The 13,254-nt window shown below is 46.5% G+C and overlaps 1 protein-coding gene across 4 annotated transcripts in view; it reads right to left on the bottom strand.

Annotated features, from left to right (window-relative positions):
• The window catches only part of LOC105696516 (GATA-binding factor A), a 45,083-nt gene extending 32,289 nt beyond the window's left edge, over positions 1 to 12,794 (bottom strand). For 2 of the 4 annotated variants that reach the window (XM_012419049.1, XM_012419052.2), the window contains exons 1-2: positions 12,513 to 12,794; positions 7,955 to 9,564 (exon numbers count right to left, since the gene is read on the bottom strand). The gene's annotated coding sequence lies outside the window, so the exon portion shown is untranslated. The remainder of the gene's footprint in view (positions 1 to 7,954; positions 9,565 to 12,512) is intronic. The other 2 variants (XM_012419050.1, XM_012419051.1) reach the window with 2 other exon arrangements.
• Positions 12,795 to 13,254: the final 460 nt, after the last annotated feature.

Genomic DNA, 13,254 nt, shown 5'->3' with positions numbered 1-13,254 from the left:
CCTGATTTTGATGGCGCACGCACCATGGCCAGAAAAACCAGTTCAAGAGTCCGCTCGTCTCGTCGCGATCGACATCGGATATCGGCTCTACACGATGCCGGAAAGCCGATATATATCGGCCGGATCAAAGGACCAATGAACGGATGATCAGCTCCCTAAAATTGCCCCGAGACTAATGAGCCGCCTAAGGAACTCGACAGTCGCGATGCGGATGACTTTAACCGGACAAGTCTCGGCTAGAATGCAATAATGCCCGAATTTATGAAAGCTTCATAATCACCGTGGCATATAAGCCCGAAATGTCGGAAGTTTATTTTTTATTTCCCCCCCTTCGACATCCGTATATTAATTTCACACGAGGGTCAATTCACTCGAAAATCAATGAAAATGATTTTTTTTTTTATTTTTTCATTGAGAACTTTCATTTCATATGATAGATAACAATGCGACTCGGTAACGAGTGATGGTCGGCCTTAAAATTGTGATTCCAATGAATGCGATGATTTGTCATGAAATATGAGAGAAATTATATTTTTCTTTTTTTCTTTTTGTCATTACATATCCCCTCTATTAGCAGGGTAATTATTTTACCTCTGGGATTTTTCAAAGAGTTTGTTAAGAATAATTACCTGTCCAATGGCCAGCAAAAACGTCTCAGGTGACGAAACGATCGATTCCGAGACATTTTCGTTTGCGGTGATGAATGCACGCCTCGTTACTTTACTGTCATTTCAGCAATAATACCGTTGACCTTTTCCGCATACTCGGCGGTGTTCCTTGTACGTGGACACGCATGTAAGCTTTATGTACGCAATGGAGGTTACGAATGCATGCACACGCAGGGCGTAAACACGAGTGCACGAGCGCGTCTACGGGAAGCAATCGTGTACACGCTTTATTGCCGACACGCACCGCGAGTAACCGATTTTCAGCGATTTGTTCATTCGATTAGTTCGATTATTGCGAGCCCATTCGGTAGTTACAGGACGATTACAATTATTACCGAACGCGGAAAAGTGCGTAGAGAAAAGCTCTACGATGTAGACGCAGGTATTATCACAGTAGGATAATTTCAACATTTCATCTATCGAGTGCCGTTAATTAATTTTTTTTTTGACAGCTCCAATTAATCGGCGCAATCGGGTAAAACATGTAAAACATGTTTTCTCGCGACACACTTTATATGCTTAACAATGAGTTCTTTTGCACTGTTTGTAAACGTATGTTCCATTACTTCGCGCTTATTAGGTACCGACTGGCACGGCAGGTGTGAACGTCATATCGTTCTTTGTCAAATAACGAGAAACCAGGTCGGAATAAAAACGCAATGGACATGAAATGCCTGTAAATGAAATTGAACACCTACGAGGCGCACGTAAATGAAATTTAACACCTACAGGTACGCCTTAACGAGGGCGTCGTTATGAAGAGGAGTAGCAAGACTGCAGAGATGATCCCGAGGATCGATAGATCGTTAAGAAATGCGTCTAATGATAACGTAATTTAAACCCGACCTCGTCGTCATATCGCTTGTCTTTTGCAGTAATCTACGGTATTGCGAATTACAGGTGTTTACACGGACGCGACGTGATAGTGATCTTAACGATGTCACACGTATAGTTAGAGCCTCTTTAGAGAGTATTAAATCGCTTTCTTGGGCACTCGTTCCACATGATCGATACGTATCGGGCCGATAATGCCAAAGTATACCGATTGATAAATTCATATAATTGGCCGGATTTATCGGGCTCGTTAAACTATCACCGTTAAAGATCCTGCTCCGAGTGGTCGTAGAATTAACGGGTTGCTTTTTGTGGAAATAACTATTGTCGCTTAATAATTACGGATATTAAAAGCAACATTGTCATTAGCCAAATCGGGGGTTAATTGGAATTAGTTAATCGGGCTGATCCCTTTATGGATAGTTATGGGAGTCGGAACCGATATCCCCGGTCTCGATTAGTTCATTTGAGATTCGTAAAAGTCCGGCCGGACGTTCGAGTCCAAGACTCGCGTTAAACCTCTGTACGAGGCACCCTTTACGTGAAATCCAGCGTCGTGCAAATCGCACTTAGATCGTATCTGGGACAACTAACGTGGGCGATTCCGTGCAACCGAGCTCGGCAAGAAATCACCGATCGGCTCTCATCACTCCTCCTTGGCACCGGTTGTCAGCCGGTTTTACGCAAGTCGATCGACCGACGTGCATATTTTCCCGCTACTTTACGGGCCACGCTACCGGAATTCAGCGTACACGGGCTTGACAAATCGCTCGATCGTTCTACCAATCGTCCCGACGAGGATGTATCCGTCTTTCGCTCCTATCCATACTTAAAATCATCATTCGAAGTGAATCCGCGACAGTGTCTCGATTTCATGATAACGACTCGTTAAGACAATTGTTCATCAAGAAACTCATATTCGGAAAAAAATTCAGACACTGCATGTACTTAACGTCATTTCATATTTCAGTATTTTTGGTTCGTCGTCCTGGAGATATGAGTAAGTGAGGACTCATAAGCGACATGTGTCATTTCCTGATCCTTTACTATAGAAGTTTCATTTCATCAGTCATACGATGCCGAAAATCGGTTTGCAGGGCACTTGATGCATGAAATGCCTGTTACTTTCCTTTCCATATAAGATCGCGTTAAACAAGCCGACCGAAAGGATTAATATCGAGAGGTGAAATCTCCTTCCGGCGATCGATTTCCTGCGAGGGACGGCAACGTATCGGCGCCGAGAAAAAGGAGGATAGTCGTCGGTAAAGGAGCGAGGCGATTCCGACGGGGGATGGAGAGGATGGAAATGAGAATTCGGGGACAAGACGAGCGGTCGGGCGACAACTAATTAGAGCCGAAAACTTGACCCTGGGCCTTCGAAGTCGCCGCCACCGCCACCGCAAAAGCCCCTCGGGACGGCTCCAGGGCCTCTTCATCGTCTCCCTCTTCGGCCTCGCTTTTTCATCCTCTCTTTTCGAGAAAGTCCCACGCAACCGACCCAGGCGCCATCATGCCTTTGGGGAAGAAAAACCGTCGAAGAAGAGCGCGACTCGAGTTCAGGGCCCGCTTCAGGATTCCGAGGAATACAAGTCGAGCGTTGTTAATGGCCTCTTCTCTGTTGTACTTGTATGCGGTATTATAGGCGCCGAGCTCTTCCTCATATCTTTTTCTTTTTTTCTCCTTCTTTCCAGAGACGCGTACGAGGAACCCTCGACCTCTTCTCGAGGAAAAGGACGGTATTAATGGCAGGCTTTTTGGGGTAATTCCGATCGACGGAGTATTACCCTGCCTTCGTCATGGCACCGGCTTTCATGATGTCTCACATCTAGTGACCATATTTCTAATAAATTAGTCGGGCTCAAGAGTAGATCCTTTTGTTGACTCTGAACTCGGTAATACTCAGCCAATCATGAACGTCGGTTTTCTTCATTCATTGAAATTTGGAGAATTTAAATACATTTTGAAGTCCACCAGGCCAGAAGGGAACTATAGTTGAGGAACTATACTAACGGTAGAATTGGCTTTTACTTGCAAATATCGTCACTTAAAAATTACTCGGTTAGGGGCCTGCCAAGGGTGACCCGTGCTCCTATCGTAGCTTACTCCGATACGTTATCAGACAGCCTGGTGCTCCTCGGTGATTACGCTACTTCCGTCGAAAGTAGTTTCAACCCTAGCTACATTAACCGCGTAATCCACTTCAGACCTTTTGTCCATTACCAATTTTATTCCTACGTCGTTTTACAAGTGCCGACGACTTCGGTCGGCACTAAATAGGGTTACCCTTCAATTATAAATTATTAAAAAATTCTTCCGCATCTCTAAATTATTAAAAAATTCTTCCGCACTTCTAAATTATTAAAAAAATTCTCACAGTCGCATAATTCCTTGGGTAGGGAGGGGAATCGATAATCGGAAAGGTAACCACTCAATTGGAGGTTTGGAAGGAAAGTGGAAAAAGAAAAGAGGACGTCGCGGTGCCCTTAGGACGTCAGCCCGCATGCGCGACACTTGTCGCGGGTGGACGGAACGTCCGGGACGAGTTGGAACGGAACGGGCGGACCGGGCGGAAGGAACATCGTTCGGCGATAAGCGATAACGAAAGCGAGCGAGTCAGCGACAATACGAACAGCATTGTTTCGTGGCGCAAGGCTGCCCGTTGGTTTACGAGCGGCCGATAGTCGAGGGCGCACATACGAGTACGCACACCGACCGATCGCTTATGGATATCTCGAGACTCGGTACTCGTTTTCACTATATTCCTCTTTACTTTGTTTCTTTCTTCCCTACTTCTCGAGGTTTATCGTTTCCACTTTACCGTGAAAACGAAAGATTTCCCTTACCGACGTCGATCAACTTCTTCGACCAGACTCAATTGAGGATTCATAAGCAACGCCCCCGCAGATCATTTCATGATCCTCTATGAGGGAAATTTCATTGAGATTTCCCGTCGCTTTGTCCGTGTGGGATGCAACGCAGACAAGTAGAAGTCGAAAGTAACCGAAGGGGAAAGTGGGAGAGGGAAAATCAGTTCATGAATCCATATCTGTGGAACATCGGGAGCGAAGATTAGTCATGGCGGCACCGGCATCATCCTTTAAGCGGCTCTATCTAAACAGTCGGTTCCCGCAGAAAAACACAGGTAGATAAGGCGTCACTTTGTCCCGCGTGGACATGTGTGTAATTCGTATAAAGGGAAGACCGTACATAATGCAGGCGAACACGGATAAGGGGATAAACGCGAAGTGGCACAGAGAGGGAACACGCTCCCGCGAGGAAGGCCGATGATAGGTGTACGCCAAACGTTATGAGTAATAAAGACAGTAGGATAAATTACAAATGATGTATGTACGACAGGACTGGGAGGAGAGGACGATAAGAGCCGTATAGGCGTCGGAATAAATATACCGAGGAAAATCCGAGGGATAGGAGCGCAAAGATTGCGCCGCCTCGACAGTCTGGATTAAGACATCTTTCGAGGGCGGAGGGGAAAAAAAAAAGAAATAAATAAAAAAAAAAAAGAAAAAGTAATTTCCGATTCGCAAATCGCGGCAGTAATGTCGTAACTCTTGATTTATTTCTCATGATGCGATTCGGTGCACCCAGTTCGGGGAAAGGTTTCATAAACGAGGCCTCCTTGACGGCACTTTCTCGTCGCCTTAAGGTTAAGTGAAACCCCTTTCAAATTATTCGACTTGAATAAGACCCTCTTTAGTACCGACCGAAACTTTGACACATTACTCGTGAGCACGTGGAAATTATTATATTAAACGAACCAGCTGTCAATATAATTAGGAAGGTCTTTTGTTACCGACCTCGACCAAGTACCTCGACTTGTTTCGCTTTCACCTTAACGCTAATGAGTGTTCTTTTTAATCAAGGATTCCACCCGGATAGGAAGGATCGATTTGCAATTTTTTAGCGACGTCGACATGCAAATGCAAGATCGAGAGAGCTGGTATCGACAGAATCCGATGCAGCTGGCAATGTCATGCCAAGCAGTAAAACGTTTTATGCCCCGCGATTGCGATAACTACTCACGATGGCTCGATCGCTCTAGCTCGCATCATTTCGCGACTTATCGATTTATCGAAGCCGGGTGGAAGTGCCGGTATTAATTTCCTATGGGCAAGCACGTGGCCTCGTGGCTTCGAGCTTCGGCCGCGAAAACCCCATAAACTTCGGCGAGCCTCCACGTCCGACCTTAAGGCCGCCACGCGAATACCCATTGTTCCCCATAAACGGCTGGAATATTAATAATAAACTCGCGGGGAGATATGCTTTCATTTCCAAGCCATTAAGCGCCGCTCAATTAACATCCGCTAATTTTCGCGAATCTCTAATGAACGTCACAATTCCGACGTGAAAAAGAATCGTTCGCGATATAGATTCGATTAGCATAGAAACGTCATTTTAAAATACACGTGTCTCCCCGACTTGGCACATACACGTTTTAAACCTAACACCCAAAATCAACGTTCCATGTAAACATCTATTTAATGTACATTAACGTTTATTTCTCACGTCCACGTTATACTTCCACTATACGTTAGCCCATATAGAACGAGTATTCCGCCGTTTTAAGTTTATTGGGTTCACGGAATGACCTAAGCCTATGGCATTAAATCTTTTTACCTAGGTGATTAAACATGTCGTTGAAATATGTTTTAAATATCTCGCCTCGCTCGCACCTTGAACGTAACAGACGTCTCCTCGGAACGAAGGCGCGGTTGGATTTTCATTTTTTTTCCCCTTTCTTCCCAGGCGTATTTATCGTTTCGGATTTGTGTCCCTCGCTGACAGCGAATGCCGGTGGAAACCCGATTTTCGTTTCGCAGCTGGAAATCGCGAGTGAGGAAATACCCCGCGGAGTAATGTATGGTCAGATGGAATTGATAAGTTCTACTCAGCCAACTCTCGGGATTATATTAACGGGCTTTATCTTTCCGCGGTAGGTTTCGCGTTGCGATGATCGGAGTCCCACATCACTAATTAGTCCCTGTTATATATATTAATTACCCCCCAAGTTCGGATGCACCTTGCGCTCACATGGCAATCACTGGGGATCAAGGTTCCCATAACGCGCATCCGAGCTTTTTCACGCTCCCCGAGTGACGAGAGTTTGCATTTTCCTGCCCACCTTGCCACAAAATGATTTTCTAACCGAGATTAAAACTCGCCAAGAGTATAAACGTCAGTTACCACCGAGGAGTTATCAAGGTCTCGTCATCATTTGCCGTAAACAAACGAAATAAAAAGTAACCGCCATGAATTCGACTCTCGCTTACATTTCTTCAGCGGCTTCTCTTCGCGATTAAGAACAAACCAATTCCCGGTGTACAATTAAAAAAACAAAATAAGAAATAATCCCGCAACATATTTCGCCAAGTTTTAATCACCCATGGTACATGCTAAATTAATCATTCCCACATCATTTGAGGAATTTCTAAAGTAGCGCTGTAAAATCATTAACTAACAAATTCGTCATACGTACGAAAACCAATGTTCAAGTTAATATCCTTTTTACCAACTCTGCGAATATTCGGACGGTCGGAAAAATCCAAGATGGCCGCCGGTCGTCCCTCCTAAATCGCGGGGTCGGGGTAGTCGGATTCCCACGCGAGCTTGCAAAACCGAAATCTCTCCTCGGCATCGGTATTTACGTTATATTACGGCCTGGAGTAATCCCGATCCCGATTCCCCGTGATTTTAGATTCGTGCGCGCGCAGAAGGATTAGCGTCCCGGCGACGGGAAGCCGGAAGACTTAACGAGTTTACGCGGAGCGGCGTCCCCGCGTATAATCGTTCCCCGGTTGACACGTCCTCCCGATTATTCCCGGGGAATAAAAGCCGCAAATTAAGGGGCGGCTCCTCCGGCTCGCGTCCTTAAGGGGTCCGCGTCCCTCGCCCCGACGCCCGGGATCGGCGTCGGTATCGGTCGGCGTCTCGCATGCGAGGAGCGCAGCCTTCTTGTCCGGCGGCCTGCGAGCCTATTTGAATAATTAATTGCACCGCCAAGCGGCAAGGCGAGTGCACGCGCGCCGTTAATTAATTAGTCCGGAGACGCTCCCGCCTTCCGCTCCGACGTGGGGGCGCTCCCGTTCTCCCTAAGCGCGGCAATTTCGAATCTTATACTGTCCTTTGTCTTTAGGGGGTGGCGGGGGGGATTGGCTACGCGAAGAGGACCACGGATACGTGAGAGGGGCTATGTACTCGGAAATTAGTTAGCAGCATTTCCTTCTTTCAGGGACGCGATAATGGGAAATTTCTAATGCGAAGAAGAAAAGAAAAAAAAATCCACGAACCCCTGACCGCCAGTTTGTTTCTATCGTCCTTATTGGGAGGCGCACAACAAAAGTGCCAATAACTCGAACCAACGTTTGATGAGCATTCGGACCTTTAGTACCTTCGTTGGCGACCTTTTGTAAAAACATGATATATAAAGTACTCACGGTCGGGTTGACTCCTTCCGCGGAGGTGGCCGGGAATCGCGTGCGGAAACCTGCCGACGGTAGTTGTCGCCACGTGGTTCCGAAGTTATAGGACGAACTCCTGACGATTGATCCTAGGACGAACTCCCGACAATGCTGATCGGAGGCCTTCGGACTCCTCTTGAGAGAATTTCACCGCGGCGGCGTTCATCCGGGTATAACGTCAAAGACTCGGGTTCAGTGTTCGTGTTTGCACGCTTTGCCGCGCGTATTTTGAAACGCCGTGCTGGGAGTTTGGTTGGACGTAAAACACGAAAATTGCAAAACGAGTCCTCGTGTAGGCGACGGCACGGCCGTTGTGTTCACCGTCACCGGTTCAACACCTCTGGCTTTGATTGCAGCTCCTCTTCCGCGGAGTACTTTCAGAGTTTTTTTTTTTTTTTTCGGTTCGTCCAGGAGAGGGTGTTCCCCGAACCCCCGCTGCTCAGACCAGAGTAAACGCTGACGTTTCCTCCGAAGTCGACCACGTGCTTCGTTGACGGATGACGGGTGACGTCTGGACGGGCGACGGCAGCGTCAGGGTCCTTTATCCTTCCCCGTAACCCGGCCTTTCCGAGGACACCCGACAACCGTTGGCGTCCACGACTAGACGAGGGTCCCCGAGTTCCCGGTTCACTCCCCAGCTCAGTTTCGTCCAGGTATCGCGTAGGCGTCCTTCGACCTACGTCTTCAGACTTCCGTGGAATGTCATACACCGCGAGCTGACACGCTTTTCCCTACTCCGGGATATACTTCGTGTCCCATTGGTTAAGTTTCATTAATTCCACGACACCGCACTTGGATCATCCAATCCCAAAGGTACGTGCAAGGGAACGACGCTCTTCCGTCCTCGTGGAGGGGTTTCAACAGCGACACGATGCTTGCACCCGTTGGCAACGGGGAGGAACAATCAAGGCCTTCCACGAGGAGTCTCTTGACACCTGGGAACCTCTATCTCGATCCAGGGTCCAGATCCAGATTCGATGCACCGTCCTCACCGGATCCTCCACTTATCTTGAGAGATCCCAAGCTTCTTGAAAAATTGCACCGAAACCGCGTCAAGTATCCAGGAGTCCCTAGACCGTCCGGTCCTCCACGAGGATACCTCTAGGTCCTCCAACTCGATCCAGGGTCCAAATCCAGAATCCACCGTTCTCAACGGACCCTCTCGACAAATCCACCGTGGAAACGATCGGGATGACCGTTCCAATACCCCGGATGCGTCCAGCTCCCAAAGTCCTCAACTCGCGATATACTTCACTTGGAGTCGAATGGTAGAAGGATGCTCCTCGGGTCACTGGAGCAGAGGGTGGAGGGTACCACCCGTCTTGGTCGCGGATCAACGAGAAGATCTGGGAACTTGTCCGGGAGCGCGACCGGGCCCGGCGGAGCTCGGACGGTATCAGGGATCCCAGGACCGCGCAAGGACTGCCAGGACGTGGTGCACAGTCGATGACTGCGTCTCTGGAACTGCCCCGGACGCTCACCAAACGAGGAGGAGGGACCGGTACCGGCTGGCGAACGAGATGGGCGTTCTCTTAGCGGTAGAAGTCGGCGGGGAAACGGCGCCCACGCCTCTCGGTCTGCAAAGGCTACGCCCAGGCCCCGGTTCTCATTAAATCTTCGGCCCTAAGGCACGAGAACCCCTCCGTAATGTCCTACCAGATCGGCCAAGGATAAAACCGCGGATCGTTCCTCATTGGATATCTTTTGCGCCAGAAAACTCGCGGCGAATATACCGGCAGGGAACTCCGACTGAATTATGGACTGCGGGATTCTTTATCATCTCCGCCACCCGGCACCTATTCGCGCTTCTGGTACTCGCAGGGACTAATAATATAAGTAACGATAATTAGCGGTAATTCAGCTGGTAGCGATCTAGCGCCTCGCGAGCTGTACACGGAAAAAGAACATCAGCCCGATAGCCCGAAGAGATCGTACGAAAGGGTCATTCTATATACATGTGTATTTAAAATGTCAAAATATTTATAAAACATTTCTCAGCGATACCCTGGAGACTGAGAATAAGTAACGATAGTTGCAAATCATTTGCAATCCGATATTCAAGATTTTACGAATTCGACATGGACATACTAATGTACCACTACACTGTTTTTCTTAAAACCGTCCAATGCTCATATATGCATATTGGTATAATTTTTCCAAAATGTTCACAAACGTTATTGGGTATTTATTATACCACCATATGTATGGAAATCAATGTTTAAGCAATATTTTTTTTTTTCTACTTGGGACGCTATCCAAAATATGGATACCTTCCTCTACTGTCGCAAATGGAGGTCTCCCGAGGGAAGAGACCCCAAGGGCCTCCAACTTTCCGTTCCCGGGACATTCCTACCAGTTGTCACCAGGTCCTACCTCTTCATGGCCGTCGAGACGATTTAAAACTCTCCGCAATTATCGTCCTGGCACGGCCGAGTCCTCGAGGCCAATTATCCCATGGCCAGTATGGCCAATTAATGGCGAGTTCCACCGCGAGAACTCATCCGAGCTCCCTATCTTTATATATTGCTTACCTAATGGGTCCTTCTAATAGCGAAAGCCCGGTGATAAGGCCGATTATCACCCGAAATGGAAACCGCGAGCTCCAGGGATTCTCGAGTTGATCCGATCAACTTTCACATGCAAAGTGAACAATTCCGCATGACTTTCAAATATTGACCAATTACTCGACGTCGCAACGATGCAACATCGTTCACGAGGATCCTATTGTATGCGAAAAAAAAATTCAAGGCACCCCTACACGTGGGTAGCTGTACTAAACAAGTAAAGCATGCGCAAAGATTTTGAACCTGTCAGTCGCCTGTCAATTAAAAAATGAAATCTCACGAGTGTCATGACTATCCTTGTGGCCTCCACATTCACGTTGTAAATTTTGAAACAATTCGGCACACCCAGATCGGAGAAAAGTTTCACGAAGTACCGACTCTTCGGATGGCACTTTCACGTCCCCTTAATTGAAGGGATGAAATTCGTCTAATTCGGAATGTGAAATACAGCAATGACCCGCAGGGGGGCTTAGGAGAGGATCTGGGTGCACTTACGGCTAATGGCTCTCCAAGAGGTGGAATCCCATGGCGTAACCCAGATCCCCGGATAAGGCGTTTTTCAACGATTTAACGCGTCCATCTTTAGGGACTTAAATGCCGAAAAGGATGAGTCAGTCACGGTAGGAAAGGTAATACTCCAGGTAAAATATCGGTAGCCAGTTGACGAGGGTCAGGGTTCCTTTACAGATGATTAAGTAGTCAAGATCCCGGCTACCGGGTTTAAGGTGGTACCACCGGGTAAATATGAAATTTTAAGGTCGGTACAGTGCAAATCTTTTCTCTTAATTGGGTGCCCCGAATCATTTGATATTTCATGAAATTACGGGGACACTAAGAAGAAACGCGATGATCGTGAAATGTTACGTGCAATTCATTTCGATTAACCGAAGCTAAACTATCAAATTTCGCTGGTTAACCTAAACGGTGTTTAACGGAAATTTAACCCGCCGTTAAGATGCGGAAGAACGTGCGACTCAATTTAACCGAGGATTTGCTTTTTCGGTCATTAGTCGGATACAGTTTCGAATTACTTGTGTATTCATGTAGCGTTCCAGATAAAAGTACGAGTTGTGGAAGAAATTTCCAGATGGGAAGGTTGCATTGCTATATCGCTTAATTTGACATAATACAGTAAAACGATGATTAGATTTGCGTACGTTACCGTTGGTTAACTCGGATTCGCGGTTTAACCATGTAGATTTAAGTGTCATTGACCTCCTTGGAAAGCGTGTTTTCAATTACGCATTAACTCCTTGCAGTCATGGTTTGTACCTTGATTTGAAATTCGAAAGCTCGGTATGAATATTAAACCCGTGGCGTGTTATGAAAAAGAAAATTGCATTTTTAATTGCGCGTTTTAATTTCACCGAACACAAACTGCGGAGTCGTTAACCCTTCTGAGACGAGTTAATGAATAGGAATCATTAATTGAGAGATCTACTTCCACTTAAAAGAATACATAAAATAATGAAAAATTCATTCAAATGATTCTTAGTCGATATTCATCGATTGTATTACAAATTCGTAACCTTAGCCCATGAACGCCGACAAGGAATAATTTGAATTGTTCATTTTATGCTTTATTCCGTAATACAATCGATGAACATCGACAAAGAATCATCTGAAAAAGTTGTTATTCCACCCTGTACCTTTACCAATACGCGTATAAAACGATCATTTCATCGTGTTTATTAGGTACCGTTTAGTACATTTCTGGCTACATTATGCACAGTTGATGTGCTTTCTTTAACGAGTTTCCATTATCACGAATGTAACACGCTAAGCAACGTTCTTTCGCATCGTTTATACACGGGTGCGGTATTTAGACGAATTTGCATCATGGCCCTAGGGATGTCGAGAGGCCAGATTGCTCCCTGGTGTAATGGAGCTGTTTTGGTGCAACCAAAAAGATTTGTTCTTTATCCGTGACACGATCTCGGCTACCAATTATCGCCGCGATACCATCTTACCTGTCGACCTCCTACGGGACTAGAAGCCGGAAAGAATTTGGATGGACCGCGAGAAGTCTTCTTCGTCTTCGTCTTCCTCTTTATCCTCATCTTCATGTCGCCCCCGAAATGCGACGTCCTCTTTTCTTCTCATTTTTTATCACTTCAATTAGCGACCGTTCCAAACGATATTCCGCGGAACTAAATGAAATTTTAATACGCAATTACAATATCCGGAGAAAAATTAGACTAAACGGATAAGTTTTACTAGAAAATCACGATTCTGATAACATTAGGATGTTTCTTCGGAGCTTAGGCGTCGCGTACTAAAAGTTCAACCAGCTCGGGGCTTTTGAGGAGATTTTGTCCTATCCCCACTCCCTCTTATTTGTTTACATTCCTCATCGCAGAAATACCAGATTTAAGTACCTACGTCGGCCGCGAAAAGACGTGAAAACTATACTTGCGTTACATAAAGTGTTTATATTCGAATTAACTGATTTTGAGGGGTCACGTCATCTTAAGGTGATATGAAAGGGTTATTCTATACATATCAAGCCGCGACGAAAAACTAATGAATTTAACGCGTTGAAGTGCTTGTTGCTCATGCAAACAATAGTACAAGAAGTAAATGACGTATCATTTGAAGAATCCCGCAAGATATGGGATTTCGAGTCTTTGTCCGTCGGCGCTCGTCCCGGCAGAGGGCGCGACCGTCCCCGATGCCGAAGTTATTCCCCCGTCCCCAGGAGTCGGGCCGGTA

The sequence above is a fragment of the Orussus abietinus genome, unplaced genomic scaffold (assembly GCF_000612105.2).
Source record: "Orussus abietinus isolate OABI.00-Male unplaced genomic scaffold, Oabi_2.0 scaffold15, whole genome shotgun sequence".
NCBI classification, from domain to species: Eukaryota; Metazoa; Arthropoda; class Insecta; order Hymenoptera; family Orussidae; genus Orussus; species Orussus abietinus.
This window is presented reverse-complemented; position numbering and strand designations above follow the sequence as displayed.